The sequence below is a fragment of the Colius striatus genome, chromosome 5 (assembly GCF_028858725.1).
Source record: "Colius striatus isolate bColStr4 chromosome 5, bColStr4.1.hap1, whole genome shotgun sequence".
Taxonomy (NCBI): domain Eukaryota; kingdom Metazoa; phylum Chordata; class Aves; order Coliiformes; family Coliidae; genus Colius; species Colius striatus.
The window spans coordinates 36,558,910-36,585,295 of NC_084763.1; the positions used below are offsets into that span (position 1 = coordinate 36,558,910).

Consider the following 26,386-nt stretch of genomic DNA (forward strand, 5'->3'; position numbering starts at 1 on the left):
TATCCTAAAGCTAGATACCTAATTTTGAGCAAAGTGAGTTACTGCTTTAAAGTTTACTTTCTTTCCCTCTGCTTATTCAGGTTAATGAAGGCAAACAAAGAAAATTCCATCCCCAAGTTTAAGACACCAAAGCACTAATGGTAAGTGAAGCAGAGCCACGACTTCCATCTATGTCATGGCCTTTTCTTACTTTCAGTACTGTCTTTATTCCTTTTGTTAACACAGTCTAATAATTTCCATGCATGTTTTACTTCACCTGTCCCCATTTATAATCTTGGTATTTTTTTCTTTTTCTTTGAGTAGTTTCAATTAAATTGAAATTCCCTAAAGGTGTAAGACTATTATAATTTGTCCTTACAAAGTACACTCCTTATAATTTCTATATAACCTCAAAGCTCTTGTATTTCCCAGTTCTCTAGCTTTATAGTATTTTCTTAACATTCAAAAAAAACACCTCTCAAAACTACTGTGGAACAAATATGTCACTCATGATGTGTTTAATGTGTCAGATAATTTAAGAAATATATTCCAATTTATACTTTCCGAAGATCTGATTAATTTTTTATCATCTGCAAATTTTGCTAACATATTCTTCACTTTCAGACCTTATATGAGAGTAGCATAGCTCTTTGTGGCACTCACTATTCATTTTGAGGCAGAACTATATACTCCTCCTTCTTTGTTTTCTCTTTATTTAGACGTCAGACATACAGTAAATTTTTTACAGTTTACAATCTTGTTATGTCACAGCTGTTACACAGTAAGTATCTATTTCCCTTGGTTCACATCAAAATCAAGGCAGTATAATTCAGCTTTGGTTTAGTTTTGACAAAAAAATTCATTGCATTGCATTCACCATAGGCACAAAGCATACACAAGAAATCACCATAGACCAGCATATGTGTAGAAATCTGTTTAATTAAGGTAGATCTGTCATGTTTGAGACACTCAGCAGTTCTCATCTCACCTGATGCCTGCATTCCTTCCAGGTAAAAGCTTTCTTCAGTGAGGACATTATCAAAAACTTTTAAAAAATGCAAATCCACTATATCCCACCTATTCATGTGCGTCATCACAAAGCCCAGACTTTCTTGAACTTTAAAAATTTGCATCTTTCTGTCATATAAAACTAATCAACACTTGATTTTTTTTAAACAAATTGCAGTCAAAATGCCCAGCTTATATAAGTAATAAAATAATCAATAATTATTATTTTAATAATAATAATAATAATTCCTCTCCTTCATAGCATGCTGTTTATAATTTAATAATAATAATAATTCCTCTCCTTCATATCATGCTGTTTATTGTGCATGCAGGTATGCTCAAATGTTGAAGGCTAAACTACATTTAAAGGATTGTTCTGGATATCTCTGTATTTTGACATCATAATGACTCTGTAAGTCTGTTTGTTGGAATTGTTTTTCCAGGCTCTCTGAAAATTCAGATGGACATGAGTGGATCATCCATCTACAGGTCAAGATTTTCTAACTTATCTTTGCAATTCAGTTGCAAAGAAATATTTGTAAACTACGATGCATTCCAGAAGCACTAGTAGACAAAGTAAAAAATTACATGAGAAGTTTTCATCTTCACAGACAGGTCAATTATCCCCTTGAAGGATCTGTGATACATGTCTAACTTCACAGCTAATATGCAACTAATATGGGATCATAAAGGTAACTATGCACTACTCCCTTCCAACAGAGCTTTAAGTGCTGCCTGGCAAGACCTTTCAAAATCCTTACTCCACAATCAGCAAAACGTGTTCTCTATTTGGCATATCAAAGTGTTCTAAGAGCTACTTTATTAATTTGCTTTCCTTGACTGGTATTCTGTATTTCCTGCCCTGGCTATAGATGTAACTATTGTTTTTCAGTATTACATAGGAGCTTGTAAGGGCTTCGTTACCTATCTGTCAGCATTGTCACTGGTCTCTGTTTTGAATCCATCTGTCTGGATATAAGTCTTCTCAGCAGCATCACAGTTGGCCAGACATCTATCACAGCCAGAGGAAAAAGCAAGAGCAGAAAAATGCAGGTCTGGACCTGAGTCCTTTATTCCCATTCCATCTGAAGATCATCCCAAGTGCTGTACTTGTACTTAATATATTTACTGGAGTATGATGCTGCTCTTAACTAACACCCTTAGTTCTGTTGCTGTGCTGAACTGATTATCTTGAGATAAAGCTGTCATTGTGAAGCTACCTTTGCTTCCCATACCCAAGTACCCATGCAAGGTGCTGCATGCTCTCAACTGAGAGGAAATACTGAGGATATCTTTAAGAAAGCAGTCCACTATTTAGCACAGACAGTCTCCAGAGGACTGGTCCTGTAGCTGATCACGGACTCACGGACAAGACAGTCCATTAACTCCATTAACAGCACACCATACTGTCTCCGAGAAGCCCTTCCTACCTGAAAATAGAACTAAAGCAATAAAATAAGCAAAGAGAGTTATTTGTTGCTTTGCAAGGTGATAAATATAAACAGCAACTGCTTGATGCCAAAGGAATGAGTATGTGATAGTGTTCAGAAAACAGTCTGCGACAACTGTAGCATTGACAAAAGGATGCATGGACGTATGGAAAAATTGCCAAGGTGTTCATAGAGGGTGATCAAATGATCTTTCTTTGCCTTATGTATACAATTCTCTGTCATTTTCCCATGAAAACAACACCACCATTCTGAGCATAACAGCTCGTACTTCACTGAGCATTTTGACTCTGCAATCTGTGATGATAATCCAGATGAATATTCATCAGCTTCCTCTATTGGGTTTGTGTGGTGGGTATTTCTGGCAGTAGAGGGCTGCAGTGATGGACTCCGTGAGAAAATGTTTGAAGCTCCTCCAGCTCCAAGTCAGATCCACCCTTGGCCAAGGATGAGCCAATCAGATTATTCCATGATAAATATTTAAGAAGGAAAAAACAGCAGTGGAAGAACAATGTGGGACAAGAGGAAGTGGGATGGGAGAAAAGCAATCATATGAACACCAAGTCAGTGAGACAGGAGAGGAGGAGGTGTGCAGGAGCAGAGACCTCTCAGCATCCCATAGTGAGACTGCAGTCTCTTCCCCTGCAGCCCAAGGAGATGAACAATGGAGCAGAGATTCACCTGCAGCCAATGGAGGATGCTGTGCCAGAGCATGTAATGGCAGCCAAAAAAGTCTGTGACTCTGTGGGAAGCCCATGCTAGAGTACTCGGCTCCTGAAAGACTGCAGTGCGTGGAAAGGCCCCATGCTAAAGCAGTTTCTGAGGAGCTGTAGCCCATGGGAAAAAGTGAAGGATTTACTTTGAGGAGGTTCATGGAGGACCGTATCACATGAGAGTGATCCCACATTGGAGCAGGGGAAGAATGTGAGAAGTCCTCTCTGCCCCTGGTCCTGAGGAAGAAGGAGCAGCAAACACAATCTGTGACAAACTGATTGCAACTCTCATTCCTTGCCCCTCAGTGTTGCTGGTGAAGAGGAGGTAGACAAATTGGAAGTAAAATTAAACCCAGTAAGAAGAAAGGAGCGGAGGGAAGGTGTCTTTAAGGTTTGGGGCTTTTTTTCTCATCATCTTACTTTGTTTTTTATTAGTGGCAGATAAAATTTATTTAGGTTTTTCTCCTAAAATCAAGTCTGTTTTGCCCACGACCATAACTGGTGAGTGAGTCTTCCCTGTTCTTGTCTCAACCCACAAGGCCCTTTGTTATCTTTTCTCCTCCTCATCCCATTCTGAAGTGGAGGAGTGAACGAGCAGCTGTGTGGTGCTTTGTTCCCAGCTGGGCTTCAACAATGACAACTTCTAAACAACAACTTCGAAAGCTTTCATGGGCCAAAGTTCATCCCATCTTGATGAATAAAAAGGATAGATACAATATGCTTCCTGATTTCTCGCTGGGTAGAGAAAATTATCCCCCTACTATTGTGATTCCTCAAGAACATTTTGTCCAGTTCTCAGGCAAATGTATCCCAGAACAGGCCTGGGACTACAAGTCTGTCTCTTCTGTCCTTAGGGAGATAAAAGCCTTTTTTTTGAACAATTTCATTTCTACACCAAAAGATACAGTTAAGTCACTGTATAAGCACCAGCATGCTGCATAAGTACTTTTTTTTCCCCCACCCACATTTCCTATTGTTCTCCTTTTCTGTAGAACCTCAAACAGTTTGCCCAGCTGTATCCCATCTTGTGGTTAATGAACTCATTCCATTTGGACAGTATTAGGACCTTCTACAGCACGTATTCTTGCAACACCAGTAATGGAATTCATGTCACATAAATTCAGTTGTCTAAAAGTGAAACATCGATATCCAAGCTGGTTTCCCTCAGCTCCCCTCCACAATGAACAAAAAAGATGGCAATTCACCGCAGCAGCCATGGATTGGTCTTGCTTTGGGACAGTGTGCTACTTATCTTGGCAGACAGAGAGCTAATAAAGCAGAAAACCAGTTTGATTAGTTCAGAAGAATCTGTGCTAAGTAGGGACAGCCCTGAGCAGAGCACAATATAAACAAAAGAGGACAAAAACCAATTTAAATTAAAGTCAGTGTTGGGACAGAAGATGTTAAGCTGGGATCTTTCAGACTATCAACAGGAAGAGGACTTTGAAGTGCCTTTCCTAAAGAGGATAGTCAAGATAGGTCAGAATTTTGAGAGGACTCTATTAAATATTAATATTTTGTAAATCTATTTATCTGAAACAAGGATTATTGCAGTGCTAATAGAGATAGTTACCCAATCACATGGCCTCTGACTCAGAGCTGGCTCCCATCCAGCCACCTTAAAACGTGGAGTGAAGTCGTGACTCAGGAGAAAACTGCAGTGAGAAAACTGCAATGTGTTCTTCACCTTTCCTGCTCTCAGTAATTTAGAGGCAGTGAAGACTTCACAGGTTTTCTTGGTACTGAGTGATGAGGGTGATTGTAGCTTAGAAACATGGACAGACGGGAGGAGTTCAGGCCTCGATATAAAAGCTTACACTGACACAAAAAATGTTCCACGTCATCTTCTTTTGGTCTGATACAGAAACAAATGAGCCTAGAGAAAAAGTTGTAGGATCCTGTCTTTTTTTTTTAATTTAGCAGGTTATAAAGACCTTTGCACTCTGTCTCATGATGCAAGAACACATGAGATGACACAATAAAGAGAATGTTGCAGGTAATCCCAGCCCACTCAGTCCTTTCTCTTAGTTGTCTCTATATAGTTTCCTTTTTGAAAAAGCTGGAAATCCTAAAACTTGTGTGGTATTGCAAAACTATTCCACAGAATAGAACTGATTTCCCAAGCCATGGTTTAGAACACTTACAATGTCTTAACTGAGTTCACATTTCAGAGTGCACAGTGTTTTAAAAAGATGTGAATATCCATGACTTCTAGCAGTGAAGCTTCTTATGTGGATTACTTTTTAAAAACTAAAATCTAGGTAATGTAAATATTCAGCTTAGTTCATATACCACTGCTTTACTGTTACTCAGAATAAAGCAGTACTAACACTTCTAGAAAAAAAGTAAACAGAAATGAAAGGAAGTGATTAATTCCCATATCACCTTCTCAGCCTGTGATTAAAATTGCTGATTTCTATATTCACCTCCATAATCTGCTCATGGATTTCCATAAAACAATTCTAGAAGTTAGCCCTGTGTTGCCGTATAAGTTAGTAGAATATCATCCTGAGTGAGTATCTGGGAAAGTTTAAACAATGCAGCATCAAACTAGTTTAAAACAGACCTAGATACATACATAAAGATACAGATATAAGCAACATTTGTTAACTGACATATGATATGTTCTCTCTTATTAATTCAAGAGGAGTTGGAAAACAAACAGAAGAAACCCATCAAAGCACAACTAGAAAAGGTCAGTCGCATCCATTATTGCATTGGTTTTACGTCTGTGGAACTTCAACTTACTGCAGCAGAATTTTTATATACAGATGCTGTGTGAACATTAATGGGATCTATGAAAAAGAGGCTTATTTTGCTATATTGAAAGCATCTATTGAGGTGAAAGCTGAAAAAATCCTGATTATGTATACTAAGATATGTGATGAATAAGTTCAGAAATTGACAGGATGGTCATTAGATCATATTCAGCTGAACTTGGTATGATTCACATTTTCCTTTAGAAACCATGTGAAATTGGCATATCCCATGTGGCTCAGAAGACAATCAAAATGTTATTCCTTTCCATTGGATAGCTTTGACATTTTATTGTCATGCATTCAGTAAAACCTAGGATATAAGGATGTAAAGTCAATCAGGCTGAAATCTTCCTCTTCTCTAAAAGGCCCATTGATTGGTTTTAAATAGGGTGACTTGTGTTTCAAAGGCTTGGTGTAAATACTTCTTTCCCATGGGTGGTCTTTCAGGGCCTTGGGTGAGACTAATTTCATTAAAATGTGTAACTCTGAAGCTGACCTAATTTCCACAGGTTCCTGTATGGTCACTGAGACAGAGCCGGCACAATGAGTGAGTTCAGAGCACAAGTTAGATCATCCCAAATTATGTATCAAAAAGCATCAGGTGAATTGTACCCTCCTTTTCTGTATTTTCTATCAGAAATGAGGAAAGGAGAGAGCAAGGGAAAGAAAGAATGAGATTTGAGACAGCATAAAAAAATTTCAGTCCAAACAGTAAAATTTTGCCAAAGCCACACTCAGCTGATTAGCAGTGTCTTATATTGGGCAGCAAATTAAGGTCAAATAATGTTGAGTGTCCAATAACAGTCTTTTTCTTGTTCCAACCTCCTCACTTTACTTTGCTCACAGTAGATCAAATCTAAATCCTGTTCAGGTCTTCACTTGCACCCACCTGGAGTTTAATATGTAACTTAAGCACAGTAGAAATTACACCAAAGAAATGATGGCTTGAAAGTCATGCAAAGCAAAGGTTATGTACATTAATTGCTGGCAAGACAAGCTAACTTAAACATATATCTTTAAAGTGCTGGTATGATTCTGTCATCATCATCATCACCATCATATGCCTTTCAAGCACTTTGCTTGAGGATGAAACTTTGACCTTTTTTAAACTCATTAAGTCAAAGGATTTTGGCAAAGATTTCACAATTTCACCATAAGATAGCAGTTCTCCATTACTCCCCTATTCCTCTGTTCCCTTGTATGCTCTGTGGAGTGGATTTTTCCAAGCTTTTGAAAGCACTACAGTAACACTGCTGTAGGTAGGCACAGCTTCACAGGTTGTTTTCTCATAGAAACACAGTTCCTGATCATCTTAGTCTATGTTTGACAAAAACACTTTAGAAAGAAAAGCAACCTGAGAAAGAGAAAGCTTTATTGATCTCCAGCACTGGGAGATCCACTTCAGCAACCTCCAAAGGATGCAATTTATTAAGAGGCAAAATAAATATGTCCCAAAGCTCTTGTTTCTGCAGGCTGCATTATTAATGACCATCATGCCTGCAGATGGCAGAGAGCTACAAGGAAGTAGCCTTCTTGGGCTTCTTCATCCCCAGTAAGGTAGAGAATTAAAGGTGGACCAAGAAAACAAAGTAAAGGAGAGACTACCAGTATATGTGAGAGTCAGCTAGCAAAATATAGTCCTAAATACAGTGTTTTATGCATTGGCTAGTAGCCTGATAACTTCTGAGACACCTTTGTTTTTTAAACATGAAAGCAATCTTAAGAAATCCTTGGTTTTAAACATGAAAGCAATCTTAGGAACTAGGTAGTACAAAATAGCTGAGTTACCTTTACATATTTTTCCAGTCTCAGCCCTGATTGGTGAATTAGCATCTCAAGGTCTTTTGTTGCTGTCCCTGGGAATGTATTCCACAACAAAGACCACCATTTCATTTGAGGCACCAGAACCCCTCCACCCACCTCCAAAAACAAACAAAACAAAACAATCATCCATGTGCAGTAGAAAAAGTGAGTTTACATTTTATGGTATTTTTTTCATCACATCCCTAGAGTTCACTTCTGTCCCTAGAGTTTGTTGCCAGCTGGAGTAAATGAGGCATAGGATGAGTCTGTGTGTTCTTCTGAAATGTATAAGTCACTGGGGATACTGTAGGGACACATGAGGGAAAGAAAGAGAACAATCCTCTCTTGTCAAATAAGCTGAAATGTCTGATAATCTGAAGTCAGCACTGTGTAAGGCTGTTTTGGACAAGAAAACAAATTTTGTGATGGAGTCTGGATAGGATGATACACAATAACAGTGCAATGAACTAGAAGGCTCTCCAGGGCACAGCTTGTCTGCCATAAGACATGCCCAAAGAATTAGATATTTTATTGAGAACTGCTTCATTCAGAAACAGTTGTGACATGAAAACACTGTGAGGAAGAGAATAGTTTTTCCAATAATTTTTTGCACATTTTGGGTGCGTGGATCTCTCCCACTTCGATGAAACCAAAATTCTGTGACATGGCTTTAGACGTCCTTTGGGGTATTTAATTCCATTCAGCAGAACTTAGCTCTAATTGGTCACAAAACATTTCTTTCACAGAAATAATTTCCAGAAATAATTCTGGCTCATGTTCTGCAAAGGACTGCTGGTATTCTGTGTTATCGTCATGCCAGTAATAAAAATAATCATGATTTTAAAACAAATAACACAGAATTACATTAAAACAACTCTGCCCCTCCCCCCCAAGGATTATAGGTCATTAAAACTGTAGGTGAATAAACCCCAAGTACATTAACACGTTATTCAATGTAAGCCATGCAGCTCCAATCTGAAAGGTCAGCATGTTCCTTGTCTTCTGAAACAGATCAGTATGTCTCTCAAATGGAAATTAATGTGGGATTTTTTTTCTACTGTCTTTTTAATCTCTTTTCCAAAGAAAACAAATGCCCTATTTTGCTCACACATGTAAGACATCCTAATGGCAATTTTAGTTTTTTAGGATTATTTTACCAGAAATACACACTGTTGTCATATTAGCACTAGAGTTACAGGTCCTGTTTTGCATTTCAATGAGGCCATAAAGCAAATGAAAGGTCCACATTTTGAAGACAGAAGTAGCAACATCTGCTCGGAGTGACTTGAGTGACTTGAGTGAGAAATCAGGTCATTCTGTGTTTCATATCTAGATAGCTTCAAGTATTACAGATATAGGTAGGATTATCTGTGAGTACCAGATCTATCTCCTCTGATCTCCAATATAAGGAATAACACAAAATTCTCTTTATTATTCTTTCACAATGTTTCCTTTTTTTAACTGTTTTCCAGCAAGTTAATAGAACTTGTATGCATTGAAAAGTAGTTGAGATTTCTTCATGAAAACATGTGAATTTTTCCCTTCTGCTGACTTGCTTTAGAAATGAGAAGCCCACAACAGGAGTGCTTCAAACAGCTGCCAACTCTTGACACCTGCATTAGGCTGAGGACATCTTTTTCCAGCTGTACCCACACTGAAAAGAACATTACTCTCAGTCAGTTTAGAGATGCTAATCTATGCAGCACTGCCTCAGATCTGCCCACTGAGCAGACAGTACAAGTATTTACTCCAAATAAATTCAGTTAGCTTAAATAATAAGGCTTTGCTAACTACTGTCAACAAGATACAATCAGGTTAAAGATTGCTTTCACAAGCAGTTCAGCTGTCAAATTCAAAAGATGGTGAGAAGGTTGGGGGTGTTAGTTGGAGGTGGTGGTCACCTCAGACAGCTACAGGACATCACAGCAATGGCACAGCCTTCAGACTACAGAACTCATAAACCAAGTCTTCCTATGACCTAATTATTTGGATTGTTGTTTTTTTTTTCCTTTTTCTGGTATGTGTTATTCCTCACTTTTGATGCTCATAATTTTAGCTATCAACTGGTTAGATTAATTCTGCCATTCTTGACAGAGCAGATGAAAATGGATCTTAAAAATGTATGTATTGTAATGTTTTTATGAGAAACAATTTTCAGTAAGAAAATATGCAGCAAATTCTCCTGCTGTTTCATTTGCCATTTAATCAATGTGTTCTTATCCTGCACATTAAATGGTATATTGCAAGTTTAATTTGTTAAACTCTTACTGGTTTGGGGTATTTTTCACCTCCCTTACTCTCTTCCTCAATACATAACCAACATATCATTTTGCATTCCATGTGGGATGTCTCTTATTTAATCAAGTAAATATTTTAATTTCTTTTTTGGTATTCTTCTCTAATGCATTCAGCCTGGAAGGCTGAAGCTAAGAAAAATCACTTTCACAGATAGTACTGAGTGGTTTAATGTAAAATACTCATGCAGTGCACAGTTTGTAATCTCAGATTTTATCATCTATGAGTTTCAAAGCTGAGTCAAACCTGATTTTGGTGAAAGGATAAAGATTCAAGTCTAGGCTGTAACCACTTAAAAATAGTATGTTACTGAAAAAAAAAAAAAAAAAGTGGTTGCAAAAGAGCAAGAATGGTTCACTAGAAAGATTGAAATTTGGCTCTAAACAACTGGTGTGAAATACGGATATCAGCAGGACTTAAGAATTTAATTAACCTTGCTGGCTTTCCATTTAAATTAGTGGTTCAAGTAAAAATGTTAAAACAGAAAATGAGAAATCTATATTTTAGTCAGAAGTGCTATTTCTGTTTACCACTTACATTTATAGCTTTTTCTTTCCCAAAGAAAGGTTGATAACAGATTTGGGACACATAGTTTGGAAATGCCATATGATGCATTCTGATTTATTTTATAACCATTCATAATTTAATAATGATTTACAGCAACAGAAACAGTACTTCTCGAAATGCATACACAAAATATTTTAAGTTCCACTGCCCTGATTGGGGAGGGTAAAATAAAGAGACAAACACTTCCATTGCATGAATCATATTTTGACTTCAGTCATTCTCTTCTTTGCCCAGCTCTCTTCTTTGGTTAAAGACAAAGCCTATATTGACTGCATTCCTAATTCAGACATGATAATAGGGTTTCTTGTTTGGTACCATGTTTTTAGTTTTACTTCTTAGGACTTCCTTCTGCTCATAATCTCATTCACTTTTTTCCTTCTTATACCTCTGTTTCACTAGCATCTTGTGATCTCTAATAGTCCTCCCATCTTCCGAACTGCACATTCTTGTGCTGGTTTCAATCAATCTTGTTTTCTTGGAAATCAAAGCTAAATTCCTCTGATTGTGCTCAAAGTCTTTAATTGTCAGGAGGCAGAATGGGTGTTCATCCTGCAGAGTTTTTCAGGAAATACTAAACAAAAAAATAATGTCATTGCTAAAGCAGTTCCATTCTGCAGATAATTTTTTTTTCCCAAATCAGGTTCTGAAATTTGTTTTGTCTACTATGTAGAGTGACAAATATGGAGGCTGATGGCTTAGGTCAAGATTTATTTCTTAAAACACATTTTTTTTTTCCCCATTTTAATGTCCTACTCTTTCCTGTTACAAGCCTAGTTTTGAGTTGGCGAGTACCATCTTTAAGTCATCTTTAAGGTATATCTACCTTTCATGGCTCACAGCACCCACACTGCAGAGATAACCTCCCAACTTAATACTATTTACCAGAGACACTAGAAATCCTACAAGATCTGTTTATTCAACTCCCACGACATCTGTGGATTTAAAAATGTCAACAGTATTAAGACAAACAGATCCCTATCATAAACAAGAATTTCTATGTGCCAGTATGAGCTACAGAAAAGAGTTACAACAAAAAAAGCTTTCTGCAGAGAAGTACTCTTTGACTTCAGAATATATCTAAAACTCTAAAAACAGACATGAAGAAAGTATTCTAAAATTATGCTTGTTGTTACTGTCACTAAGGAAACAACTTCCCAGGAATCTGCAAGTTGAGCATAAAGACTCTGATGTGCAGCCAACTCTCTCTTCCAACATACTTCCCAGCTCTCTGGAGAAGCAGGCCTGCCCACCAAGGGAGATGTCTCTTCTGTCTCAGCTGAGTCCTTACTTCATGTGGAGATTGAACTCTGATGCTCCAGAAAAGTGTCCAGAAAAGGCAACAACAGACCGCAATTAGACTCAAGTACCAAAGACCTGAGGATTGACAAAGGGCAGGGAGAGCTAAATTGCCACTGAAGGTGCTGGACAAAACAGACCAGGCTACTTGGCTTGGGGAAGAAAACAGCGAATAATTTAATGCAACATCAACTGAAATATAATCTTAAAATCCAAAAACATAACCAAAATAAAACAACACAGAGTAGTACAACAATGAAGAGTCTGACCAGCCCTTTAAGACCACCTTCTCCCCACTCCTCACCTCTTCCTGGGCTCAGAGCCTTGATCCCCATGTTTTTACTTCCTCCCCCCTCAGAACGGCCCAGGGGGCAGGGAGTGGGGGTTTCAGTCAGTCTATTCCTGATATTTTCTGCCCTTTGTCTCTCCTCAGGGCAGGTGGGCTCCGCACCAGTCCTCCCTGAATGTCCCTGGGGTACCTCACACACACAGCAGCCCTGCACGGGCTGCTCCGATGTGCATTTATCCCAAAGGCTGCAGCTCCTCTCTGCCTCTCGTGTGGGGCTGCTCTGCGGCCTGCAGGCTCTCCAGCACGGCCTGCGCCATGGCCGTCTCCCCACACAGTCCCTCGCCCGCCCAGGTGCACTCACACAGAGCTTCTGATGGCTCTCAGTCCTGCCATGGCCCTCCATGGGCTGCAGGGGTACAGCCTGCATTCTCGCCACAGCTTGCAGAGGGGTATCTGGTCTAGTGCTCTTCTTCCTTCTCTTGACTGTAGGGTCTGCGTGGTTGCCTCCATCTTGTATCACTCTTACACCTCCTGCCAGCACTTCATATTCCTGTCCCTAAACAGTGATGGCAAAGGTGTCAGATTGGCCCAGCAAGGCTGGAGGTGGGTGTGAACCCAGGAACCCAGGGAGAGTCCACAAATTCTTTACCGGGTCTTCACTGCAACCTGCTCCCCCTGTTACCAAGCAAAAGCTGCTCCTTGCTAAACCATGACAAAAAGCCATAGTCCAGACTTGCCACAACATGAGCTATCAAAGCATAGTCATGACTAAGCCAAGGTATTTTGCCTTAAGATACTGCTCTCTGCAATCCAACAGCACTGCCAGGAGACCTAGAATACCACAGGAGCTTGGGAACGTGGGAGGGACGAGACAGATTTTTTTCTGTCTGTTTACTGGTGGTGTTGTTTTCAGTCATACTTCACCCTACTCCTCCTCCCAGCAATAGCTCAGATGCATGCTTTTTGTGCACTTGAGGCCAACAAGGTTTGTATAGGTAGTTAAACCTAAAGAAAGCTTTGTGAGTATTAAACACTGTCTTTCAATCTCTTTCAATCAGGAAGGTAAAGAGAAAATGTATCATGTGCAACATACTGAAGGTCCCTTCCAACCTCTACTATTTTGTGATTCTGTGATAACTCTTCAGCCATTCAAGCAGACTGGCTGTCTGCAAACTGCCTATTGAAAATCATGTGTGACATTTGATAATCTCTGATCTATGTATCGGCATTGCAAAGAAGGATCTTAGTACAGCTGTTTCCAAATCCACTTAACATGCCATGGAAACAATTCAATAATAATTTAATAAAAGTTTAGTGACCAAATTCCAAAGGTCCTGGATGTTCTCTAGCAGTCTTTAATTTCTCAACATCAGCACGGCCAATGTACTCCACAGCCACAGAGTCCCTTATATCACAGAGAATTTGCTAAACCGCTCATTCTGCTGAAATACATTCAGATAGGAATATGCTTGCCGATATCCACTGTCACCAGTTCTGCTAAAGACTAAGCAGCAAATAGTGGCTGAATTCATTGAAAAGAGACATGGCTTATAACAGGCAGCAACTAAGAAACTGAATTATTTGTTCTAATTACCAGGGATTCGTCTCAGACTAATAGACAATGGGCCAAATGAAAAACATGGAAAGGCTCTGTTAATATAAAATTATTTCAGAGGGTTCGAGTTTTGGAAATACTTTCTTGTTACCACTGAAAGCCATCTACGTCTGCTCTTACTGGAACTTTACTAAGGTTCCTTGGCACTGTCAAGGAGGGCTTATGTACTGTTAACGTTTATCCAAGAACCAGAACATTTTCCCATAGACAAGTTTACTTCTGGCATGTCCCTAGCTCCTTGTCATCTCTAGTCTTTTATTTCCCTTCACCTTGTGTAAAAGCATAATCTGGCTCTCTACAACTCTCCTTTGTGTGGCCTCTAGATCAAAAATATTTAAAAGGTCTAAAAGAAAAGCAGTTCTATCCAAGTAAATGCCTGGACCACATTGAATCCATCTGTCAATGGCAATAATTCAACAACCACTGAGAAATCCTCTACCAAGGTCAAAAATCTATCTGTCCAGGCAGACAGGAGCCTTTGCTTTTATGTTAAATTCATTATCTACCTTTGTGTCAAAGTGTTTTGTCAGCTCCTTGTTTGTGAATAAGAAGGAGCTCATGGAAGTGAACTAAGTAGCTGACAACCAGAAATGGTGGCTTCATAGTTGGGGAGAGGAAAAAATATGCATTTTAATATTATAACTACATTGCTAAATACATCAGGTCTGGGACCCTTCCTTGGTCTTGAGGTCAAGTAACATGTCATCACTTCTACCAACTCTGTTAAACTGCTTTACCAAAAATTAAAATGGCCTTACCCAAAATGCCTATGCGAACAGTCTCTAGGACATGATTTTCCCAGACCATTATTTGTAATTGTAGTGTTGACCTTTATTTGTTAACTACCTTATTTATGAAATGTTGCATAGAGAGCAACTCATTTCCAAATCAGCTTCTCCCAGGTTAGTGCAGATTCTTGCTGTTTTCCTCCCATTACAGAAGTGTAAATGATAATCTGTTTTCCTAACTGTTTCCAGGCTAATTGGTATTCAGGCCAGTACCGAGTCAAGCAAATGCACTGTTTCTGAACAGATCTTACTGAATGCAGTTTCTTCCACATGGAGGGAAATTTATTTCCTCTTAAGAATACAACAGAAATTTCTGTTATTACATACCATAAAAAAGCACATTGGAAAGCCTAAACAATTGACAAATGTTTGATGATGAGTCTATGCTTCTCTGAGCACGCAAGAGCTCTGGGGTTGTCAGTTTTCCACAGATCATTCCTTTTTAACTACCAATTTAGGATAATGACAGTGGTACTTTTAAGACATCCTCTGGGAGAAGATGAGTAAGTAATCATTTAAAAATTCTCTAAATCTATGCAGGAAATATTTTGACTCCTTTTAAATTTTTTTTTTTACTCTGAATCTATTAACCCTTGTGCCCCATCCTTGACATGGAATGCCTTTGTTTTGTAAATCCACGAGAAGTGTCAAGAGTGTTTGGATAGCAACAGTATGTGAAAACTCCAAGAAACTATTCTCAACTGTTAGCTTTTCTTCAAATTTTCCATACACATTTATGCAAATCAAAGTAGATTTCCCTCCAGTAACTTCAGACATATACTCTGTGGATGTTTATGGATAACCCAGTTATCCCAGGTTCCCTTGATGAGGAAGGGAAAAAGGCCATTTGGAGGCACAAGTAGTCTGATTTATTTTAAATTAATGCTTCAAAAAGGAATAATTGAGCCCTATATCTTTATGATCTTTAAATGTGTCTCAGATGTAGATATATATAGACATATTGTGGAAATCCTGTAATCTCTCCAGGTGTCTCCAGGGCATCGTGCTTTTGCAATGGAGCTTCATTGCAATTGGAACTGTATATTGAAGAAATAACCAAATGAACAAACAAGTTTCAAACAAAAATTTAAATTATTTATTTTAAAAGAATTCAAAGAAAATTTATAGAATACTTGCTGAAAGATACATTAAGAAATCAGGGTCATCTTTTGTTGATTTAACGATCTTTTAGTAAGGCAATGTTGCAACATGCAGGAAGAAGATACTTCACAAACATTTCAACATCAATGACTTTAATTACATTGGTTCCTCCCCTTAGTTCATGGCAAAATATGGTGTAGGAGCTCTTCTGAAACTGCTTATGGGAAAACTAAGAGGGGAAAACTCAACAGGTGGAGCAATGTCTTAGTCACACTCTACCTGTTTTCTATTGTTACTTACAGACAGCAGTCTTCTAATACAGACAATAAAGAGTAAGGTGTGGAATCATACAGAACATCTTGTAAAGCCGGGCATGAAAATACAGAGCTGCCAGTCAAGAATTTCATGTGAATGTTTTCTGAAGTCATGGCATTGGTAAGAAGAGCCTGATCTGAACAAAGAAGACAGGTATCAAGAAGTGTACTGAAGAAGTATGACACATAGGGAAGCTGAAAGCACTGGAGAAATATGCATTCCTTCACCCTTTTGTTCATTTGATTATTATTAAATGGGCTGGCAAATCGGTATGGTTCATTTGACTGACTAAGGAGTTGTTTATACCTTTTTAGAGAGTTCGCTGTAGAAGGCTAAGGTCAGCTTCTGATGATATCACTACTACCAATTTGATTTAGAGCACAATAGCTGACATTCCTCATTCCAAAAAGGAGAGTTTGGAGAAATTGAGACAATTAAACAGTTAAGTCCACTAGAGGACTTGAACAGAAAAGTCTTATTTGCATTAAAAATATAAAAATTTCAGGGAACCTATATCTCAAGGAAGCTGGGAAAAGAAGCCTCAAGAAGAAACTCCAGGCTGAAGTTGGTGAATCACAAACATTTTAAAACCTAGAAGTCACAGAGGAGAGAAAGCTGGGCAACAAAATAGCTGTATCTTGGACACTCAGAAGATTCAGGATAAAGTCAGAATATTCAGTCAGGTTGTGGCAAGATGGTAGATGTGACCCCAGTACATCTGCTGTGGTTTGACCTTTGACCTTGCTTGAGATTAAGATAGTGTTGATGCAGGGATGAGAGGTGAATGGCTAAGGGAACAGGACAGAGCTAACATGGACTAGTGAGCTGTACAAACCAACATTCTAGAAGATGAAGCACAGGTTGGGAATACTTCAGTTATAAATTAGATGGGAGGAAAATCATCTGCTAGATTATTCAGTCATGGGATGACCAGGAGCTGTCTGTGGTAGCTGAATCTGGAGAAAGGAGAATGCAGCCTCAAGGTTATCTCAGAGAAAATATTTCCAGGAATTATTTGGCAGTAAGTAGATACACCTGCAATGTAGGAATTCTTTTGTGGCTCAACATCTTAACTCTGATAGCCCAAAACAGCAATGAATCAAAAGGGTGCATCCATGTCCTGCATGAGAGTATATCAAAATCGACTGAACTCTGTGTGTGCAATAAGACCACAGAGGCCAAGATTTGATCAGTCTTGTTCTAAACCATCAGATGCTCAGGACAGGATTCTGTTTAAACCAGCTCAGTGACATTTATTGAAAACATTCCACACTAAAGAGTTACAGAGCTCACTCTATAGCAGATATGTGTATTTATCTACATTGACTGGGCATTGGCTCTGGACCAGATTCAGTATTTAGTAGCCTAAACTCTGATATTCAGTGTCAGCAATACCCCAGGGTGCCCTCAAACAGAGGGTAAAAGATATGGTGTAGATAAGCATAATACCTAAACATTAGATACCCCAGGGGATCTCAGACAGCACTTAACATCTATGTTTAGGTGACTGAACCATGTCCTAAATATCCTTTGAATATAACAAGGGCTTGTGTACCAAAATACAAGTAGAGACTTCAAAATAAATACCTATATTTAGGTGTCTTACTCTGTGAACTGAATCTTGATTCTGCTCAGTATCATAGAAACTACCTTTGCAAAATAGACCAAATAGAGAGGAAAGGGAATGGGTTGACTATTAGAGGTGGAAAACTGTCAGGGGTACACTTTCTAGGGGAATCAAAAAGGCTGTGACATTTATTTCTTCTCTTCTGAGTAATATTCAGACTTTGGTAGTCTCTGAAGGCTCTTTCCATGACCATCATTACTATATCCAGCTGTGGTATAAAGAACAAGTCAGAAAACAAAAAAGCTAGAGAATACAGAGCAGTGTCCAGAGACTTGAATACTCCAGAGAAGCAACTTCAACATGGCTAACAATGGCTTTTCATGCTGGTCTCTATTCTCTAATGAAATCTGTTCCAGCTGTTCATCCACTGTAAATAATCAGCTAACTAACCCATTCACTAGCACAAAAACACCATCTAAGCTGTCAAACTACATGCAACTCGAATGAATTGGATTGTGGAATCCAAGGCTCCAGTGACAGCTGTGACACATTCACAGCCTTAGTCATGAAGAGCCTAAGCATCTGTGGTATTTCTGATGCTGTCTCATCTCCTCTGCATCTTAAATTGAAGCACAAAACTTCTGAAAGGAATCCAAAGATCCAGCTCTCTCAAGCACAGGAGATGAGTAACTTCACTAACTTTAACTTGGGTCTTTATGTAACGCACTTATGCTGGCTTCTTTACATAATTTGTTTCTAGGCCAACTCTAAGCAGAAATTTCTGCTGTGTATCCAGCATCTGAGATATGTACTATACTTGGCTTTTGGTACTAGTTACATCAGCTTAATAATTTAGATATACATATAAATATAAGTATTAAAAACATTGCTTTTGAAAAGTAAATGCTTCCTACTTATAACCATGAATATACTATTTTATATTTTTGGTAGAAAAAACCCCACAAACTTCTATAAACATACTTCAAAAATATGACAGGAAAGGCAGAAACAGAAACATTATGACTTTATTAAGTTTCACTATTCCAGGAAAAGGAAATAATAGTTAAGGATATTTTAGCTATTTCGGAATCTTTTTGCAAATAAATCTAATATCTTTCCACTGTGCAAAAAAGTATCTCTTACTACTATGACTTTATTTTCAGTCTATGCATCAATGTGTCTTCAGAGCTTTGTGGGTTTTGGGTTGTGGGTTTGGGGTTGATTTTTTTCATTCTTTGGATTTCAGTAATATTTTTAAAGGCCATAATTTAGCCAGAAGGTGTTAGTTAAAACCATTTATCAACTGACAAGGGATTTTAATAGCTTAGGACAGAAGGTGGATGTATTATAATATGAAAGCATTGACCTATTAATTTATGGCAAAAAGATGGCTTTCAGGTCACCTAAGTCTAAGCGTGTCAAGTGCTCCAAGCTGGTCAAAATGTACTTCACAAGGCGCCAACCCTAAGATAATGTGGTATGGTCTGCATTCATCATCTTCTTGCAGTTTACAGTGTAACTGTCCAGAAGTAGGGTATATTAAAAAGAGGCTTAGAGCATTGCACAGCTTCTGGCTGGCTCAGAGAACATGCAGGACAAGCTTTTATCTGGCTGCACAAAATCATGTAGCCATCCTAGATGTGTCCTCATGTTGATTTATCTCCACCTGTTCATAAAATTATATACAAGCTTCAGCTGGCAAATCCCTCTTAGTAACTGGACATGCTCTGAAGACATAAAGTGTTGATACGCTGAGGAAGCCTCTGAGATTTAAAATAAGACAAATAGATAGGGTGTTGTCAGGGACACGTGGCATGGATTCTCCCTGCAAGGGACAAGCTGAATCTGTCATTGGTTAAATAAAGGGTAAGAAAGATGTGGAAGGCACCACAGAAGGCTTGGGCTTTTCAGAAAACATCTATTACAATTTGCTATTGGTATGAGCTAGCAAAAAAATTACCAGTCTTTACCCCTGAGAAAAGATGGAAGCAAGAGAATAATTACATGTCACAGAATCAGAGTCACAGAAATCCTCAGGGTTGGAAGGGACCTCGAGAGATCACCTAGTGCAACCTCCCTGCCAGAGCAGGACCACCTAGAGTAGGTCACACAAGAACTCATCCAGGTGGGTTTTGAATGTCTCCAGAGAAGGAGACTCCGCAAACCACCTGGGCAGCCTGTTCCAGTGCTCTGTCACCCTCACAGTGAAGAAATTCTTCCTTGTATTTCTTTGGAACCTCTTATGTTCTAGTTTATACCCATTGCCCCTTGTCCTATCATTGGACACCACTGAGAATAACCTGACTCTGTCCTCCTGACACCCACTCTTTACATATTTGTAAACATTAATGAGGTCACCCCTCAGTCTCCTCTTTTCCAAGCTGAGGAGCCCCAGCTCCCTCAGCCTTTCATCATAAGGGAGATGCTGCACTCCCTTTATCATCTTAGTGGCCCTGCACTGAACTCTCTCCAGCAGCTCCCTGTCCTTCTTGAACTGAAGGGATTAGAACAGGAATATCTCTGACATATCATGGAAGGATTAATCTCACTGATTTTGGATGTGCCTCTCTGAGACAGCTGCTGCAAGAATTCCCATCAGGTGATTCATCTGACCCACTTCAGGATGAGATGAACCACCCTCCCCTCTTAGAGTAAATTGCTGTGATTAGCTTGAATGTGACCATCTAGTTTTTAAATGCTTGAGAGCAGATAAACATCACTCATGATGACAAAATTTTCTGTCTGAGTGAGAAAGTCATCTTCCACATGACATGAATGATAGTTTTGCCAGGGGATCCTTTGGGGCCAAGTTTTCACTTTGAGAATGAGAAAATTTATACCTTCACCATTCCTCAGAGATTGATTGTATTATATGTCTACTCCCTGCAAAAGAACTTGATTCTGTTATATTTCCCTTCAATAAGGGATTTTTCCTTAAGAGTACCTATCCAAATAGATTACTGTCCCTTGCAGGAAAAGAATTAGCAAAACTTGCCTCATTCTGAGGAAATAAAGTATAAAAATTAAAAATCTGGGCTATTAACCCACCATGTAGATTAAAAGGTCTTTTTCTGCACTAACCCTCAGCTCCATTTAGCAGGCCCAACAAATCATAGATAACAAACCATAATTATCCTTCCATTTGCAGCTCCTGAAGAATCATGACCCAGTCATCTCTAATGGAGTGCAAAAGCCACTGTGACTGAGGCTGTTTGTGAAATACTTCAACACTGGATGGACAAATCGAAAAACATATGTGGCAGAAGCTTAATGCTCTGTGTTCAGTAATTCCCGACATTATATTATTACTGCTATTGCCACAACTATTATTAAGAAGAATTGGACTATGACAATAATAACTAGAATTATTGAGTTTATTTGGGGTGGGGAATTTGTTTGTTTGTTTGTTTATCAGTGGTACTGAGCAGAGCTTTTCACACCTTTTAAAACTTTTGTTCTTCAAAAAAAATCTGGCAAATAAATAGATCAGATAGTTTCAGAACACAGTCTTACCTTAAGCCATCCAAGAGTAAAATGTGACACCTGAATGAGCAGGAGTAAGATTGTCACGATGTCTCCAGAGCAGATACAGTCTGCTGTTAATGCAAATCAGATATTTCACAGGATGATTACCTCAGAAGAATTTGGATTCAACAACAGCATAGAATCAGAGCAGCAAACAAGAGTCCCTGCAACTGCATCTATGTATTTCTGCAGGAATCTCTACAAGGAAATATTCCTCAGCACAACTGCCATGTAGGCTTTAAATGCTCTGTGTGATGATGCCTCTGCCTTTTCTTCAGGAGATGGAATGGTTTAACACCTCCTAAGAAGTTCTACCTTGAAACTATTAATCTGGCTATTTTACAGATGAGCCCATCATCTTGCATGGGGATACAATCAATGAACTGCAGTGAATTACATAAACAAGACTTGAACAATCATCAGGCTTGTTTTACAGGAGTTTTTAGTCTGTGTTGTGGAGATAAAAGTTGAAGACTAAGAAGACAGATCAATAAATTGAGAGAGCAAAAAGTGTTCAGAGAACAAATTGCAAGCAAAATAATGGGGTGAGGACAGGACACTCTGCCATAAAGCATTCAGCAAAAGTGTGCCTTTCTGTATTTTTTTGTCTATTCAGTTATAACACAGTGCTTCTACAGCATGAATTCTAGTACTTGTTAGTGTTGTGGAAAACTACCAAATACCTTTCTGTTTGCAAAGCATTTCTTGTAGAACAGAACAAGCTCAAAACTGAGGGAACTGCAAATTTATCTTTTGGGTATCAAGAGTACTCTGAAATAGAGTGGTGTTTCAGCTATCCCTGACTATATGTTATCAGCAAAGATGACTTTAAAGCTGTCGATAGGAAAAAAAGACGGAGTTCCTTGCTAGTGCATTTACATCCCTTTCCACAGTTACTCCCTTTCTGCACTGGTGCGGAAAGCTCACACCAAAATCCTGTTGCCTGCAGTGTGTACTGAATCCAGTCCTTGCTGTCTTCACAGGTGATATGGGATAGCTGGATGTGAAAGAAGAATAGGGAATAGAAACAAAGGAACATGAGCCAACATAAAAATACACTTTGCTGACTTAAAGATTGAGGCTGCACTCTCTAGGCCAAGTTGTATGGGTGAAATAAAACTCAGTATCTCCACTGACTTGTGTATCCTGACATCTGTTTACCTCTCCATAGAACTTTGGCGAATAAATAACTCCACTGTTGAATCAAGACTAAATTTAAGACCTGATATTTCTTCAGGTGTTTCTGACAAATATGAGTTACAGCATGATCCTGTCCTGAGTTTACTTTTTCTCAGTTCTTCTTGACTCACATACTCTAGTTTTATTAAAAGATAATCTGAGCTAATTTAGGAGTTAGACTGTTTGTACTAAGTGTGCTTGGAGGGAAGGGAAGGAAAGGAAAACAAAATCTGCCACATTGAAATGAATCAGCCTGGGGACATAGGTCTCAACTTATTAAAGGCATAGGCACATAGGGAATTCAACCCCAGAAAAAAAAATATCTCAAGGATGGAGCCAAAGGACGAGAGATGTGATGAACAAAGGTCTGAACGTGATCAACAGTGCAACCCACAATCTCAGAAATGTCTGGTTTTCTCTCCTCAGTACCATCCCACAACAATACTTTGTGTTAATGAGCTCCATATATACAGTGACAACAGCAGATCTAGAGAGCTATGTGTAGCTGTGGCACTACCACGCAAACAGCAGACATCTTACATTTACAGAGAGGAAGGAGACCTCCTCTTTTCTTGCAGGGACCACAACGAGTGATGGAAGGATAAAGCCAAGGAGCAATCTCAAAGCTAGTTCCCCGTCTAAAGATAAATACATGTATTTCTCACACATAAAGCCCCCCTATGACTTTGGAGCCTGTTCACTGCCTTCAGTCATTGCACACATGCCTTCAATTGGGGAAAAAAAAAACCAACAGAAACCTTCTACTCCACAATGTCAGAGAGAGATTGCTAGTATACTAACAGATCAATTGTAGCTGTCCTGAATGAACAACAAAGCAGCAACGATTGTTCTCAGCACACAGAAACAGGGTAAAAAAAAAAGGTAGACCATAACCCAAAACTATACCCAAGCCACAAGCAGAAGCACAAACTTTAATCCAGCTTCCATTACTGCACTGGATAAAATGCCTTAATTATTTATCAAATTGGAACATTGTTGCCTTACCTATAGGACAATTTCTTTCAAGACAGCTCCAGTGTGTTGTGCATACGCTTCTATAATGCGATCTTCGTCTGTAGCTACACTTTAAGGAGTCTGTCTTCATGCTATCCTTGACAGTAACCTTAAGTAATCACACATTACCTTTGCTAGCATGTGCTAGGCATGGAAACATTTCCCGACTGTACCTAACTAGTGTTGTACAGGCTGAATAGAGAAGTGAGATGTACCCAAAGAATGTCAAATGAAAACGTATTGTTTGTTGACTCCCACAGATTAAAAAACCTCACAAAAACCGAACACCACACCACCCAAAAAGCTACTTCAGTTACGTTGTGTTTTGCCATATCAGTCCTGCACTTGCACTGTGATCAACATCCACACGATGGATGGTAATCCATAACACCCTCAGAAAGAATCAGGTCACTTTGGTTAGTATTTTTTATCAGTAATATCATTACCTCCAGTGCTACTCTGATGTATTCTTCAAGATAAAGGCCAGATTCTGTTTACCAGCAGATTAGAGGAAGAGGAAAGCCACTGATTTCCAGGGAGTTCTTTGAGACCTGCCTCTGTGTAAGTGGGATGATCATCTAGCCATAAACATCAGTACATCACTACACAAATCTCTCTTCTTTTTTCATGCATTTTCCAGTTCTGAACAGCATCCTGCATTATCTCTCTGTCCCTAGTTGTAAACTCTCCAGATTCCAATACATATCTGAACTGTTCACATGTTAAATTCACAGCATAGCAGTAAACAGCCTGTCCTGTATGCTATTGCTCCAAATTAAGATGTGCTTTGCATAAACATGGTATTATTAGAGCCAGCTGTTCAAATACTGATAAGGAGAAGCGTACAGAGCCATGCAAGCAGAGGTCAAAGGAACACTAAGCGATTTTTTATTACTACCCCACAATAAAAATAGAGAAGTCCTGGTGCACTGCTTGAAGGGTGAATCAGAGTTTCTGCAGCAGGTGAAGATGCAAAACTGCAAAGGGAGCCCTGAGCTCGAAACATGCCAACAGCAGCACCGAGTCTGTTAGCAATCAGGTTTTATTTACCAGCCATATTGTGTTAAAAACAGACGTGATTCCCATACCGATCACGCTAACCTGTCACCGCTTGCAAAGAGATATATTCGTTTGAAAAAAATCAAATCTATCTCACGGACACATCCTCAGAGCCTGCAGTTCTGGCTGAAGGCGGAAAGCCCGCATGCAATCCCCCCCCCACCGCTTCCCCTGCCAAAAAAAAAAAGTATTCCCAGGACCTGGGGCAGATGAGGGAAGATCCGGTAAATCAGTGTCACTCTCAGACAAGCCGGCAGTTCCTTTTTATCCTTTCCGGCTGCAGTAGCGGCTTTTTGGCATCTCCGGGGTCGTTTGGAGCGGGGCAGAGCCAGTCTGCCGCTACCCTCCGCCCCCAGCCCGGGCGGGAAGACGGAGTGGTGTCAGCCCGGGAAGGACGGAGGGAGGGAGGAAAGGAGCGAGGCCGGAGGAAAGGACTCACCATTGCAGCAGGGATCCGTCCCGGTGCCGCAGATGCTGCATTCGTGCCGTGCCGTGGCGGGGTGGGGCGGGTGCCGGTGGGTTGGGAGGCAGCGGTCGGGGGCACCTCGAGCAGATCCCCGGTAGAACTCCAGCTCCGGTTGCTCGCGGGGGCAGGTGAGCGGGCAGAGCTGGGCTCCCCCCGCCGCGCTCGCACCGGGTGGAGGAGGGGTCGGCGACTCCGAAGGGAATCCAAATTCCTCCTCCCTCGCCTGCCGGTCATGTCCAGGCTGCCTCTGCTCAGGGGATGGGCCAGTTCCTAGCCGTGAAGGAATTTGCCATTGCTAAATTAAAAAAAAAAAAAAACCCAACCCAATTAAAAAAAATAACAAAGCCAAAACAAAAACCAAAATCACCAAAAAACAAACCAGAGAGGCAGAAGATTAAGAAACTTTTTTTTTTTTTTCTTTTTTCCTGTGTGCTTTTCTTGGCTTGGGTTTGGTTGGGTTTTTTTTTAGAGGGGAGATTATTCGTGCTCGGGAAGCAGGAGGTGGGGGGAGGAGAAGTCTTCTTAGGCTGGATCAGATGCTGCGAGTCGAGGCTATGGTGTGCTCGCCCCTGTGTTTCTCGATGTGTGTGTGATTCTCATACGCAGACAATGCTCTGCAAAGCCAAGCTGGTCCTGCGGAGAAATGCAAACACCTCCTCCCCCCAGTGCCTGAGGAAAGGAAAGGGGTTACGGAACCAATAGCTTTTGCTAGGCTAGTCTCATTAATATAGAGAAAGAATAGGAAACCAATGAGGAAGAGAGGGAGGAGGAATTTATTAAAATTAAGGTTTTTTAATAAAACATTTCCCCCCCCTTTTTTTCTTTCCTCCTGCCACCTCCCCCAAATCCTCCTTCTTCCTGGCGCCTATGCACTGTTTCTGCTATCCCTGAGATTTTATTTTTTTTTAATTTAGTATGACAGGGTCAGCAAAATATTGTGGGAGGGAGAATGGCATCTCTGCTGGAAGGGAGTGGGGGCTATGGAAGGAAGGATGAAAGGAAGGCTGTTTCTCAATGAGCTGCAGAAGAGTTGATTGCAAAGAAAAGAAAGTAGCTGGAGTTGTCAAGAAGGAACTGAGGCAAAGCAAAGCAAGAATTTCACCTGGAAGCACCACTTTGTGATGGTATTTGGAGCTGGGCAGGTGGCCCATGACCAGGATGGCCCACTGGGCTTGTAAAAGGATCTCGTCCTCTCCCCCAGCAGACACTCCCAGGAAGTGAAGCAGTTGCACAGGAACAGCAGCATCTGCACTGTCCTGCATTGCCTTAGAGCTACATTGCAAGAAGATCTCTGCAACAGCAGTGCAAGAGTGGCACCTGTTGCTGGAAAGCCAATGGAATGGAGCTGTGGAAAAGGTTGAGGTAGTGAGAAGGGATGTCCAGCTGGTTCCTTTGACGCATATCTGGAAAAGAGCAGGACATCACATGTCCCCTGTAAGTCCACAACAGAATCCAGTCACTACTCCCTTCTGCAGAGGATAGCACTCAAAGTTTAAAGCTCTCCACAGCTGGAAAATAATGACTAAAGGAGTCTGAATATCAACAGCCACCCTAAAGGAGTCTTCTGCCACAGCATCACATAGAGACACTTGGAATATCT

General features: G+C 39.9%; 1 protein-coding gene across 14 annotated transcripts in view; it reads right to left on the bottom strand.

The window, feature by feature from the left end:
• Positions 1-25,942, bottom strand: part of ADCYAP1R1 (ADCYAP receptor type I) — a 144,848-nt gene extending 118,906 nt beyond the window's left edge. For 8 of the 14 annotated variants that reach the window (XM_061996806.1, XM_061996810.1, XM_061996809.1 and 5 more), the window contains exon 1: positions 24,760-25,444. The gene's annotated coding sequence lies outside the window, so the exon portion shown is untranslated. Of the gene's footprint in view, positions 1-21,056; positions 21,140-23,707; positions 24,025-24,520; positions 24,722-24,759; positions 25,445-25,888 lie in introns of those variants that run through there. The other 6 variants (XM_061996799.1, XM_061996800.1, XM_061996798.1 and 3 more) reach the window with 6 other exon arrangements.
• Positions 25,943-26,386: the final 444 nt, after the last annotated feature.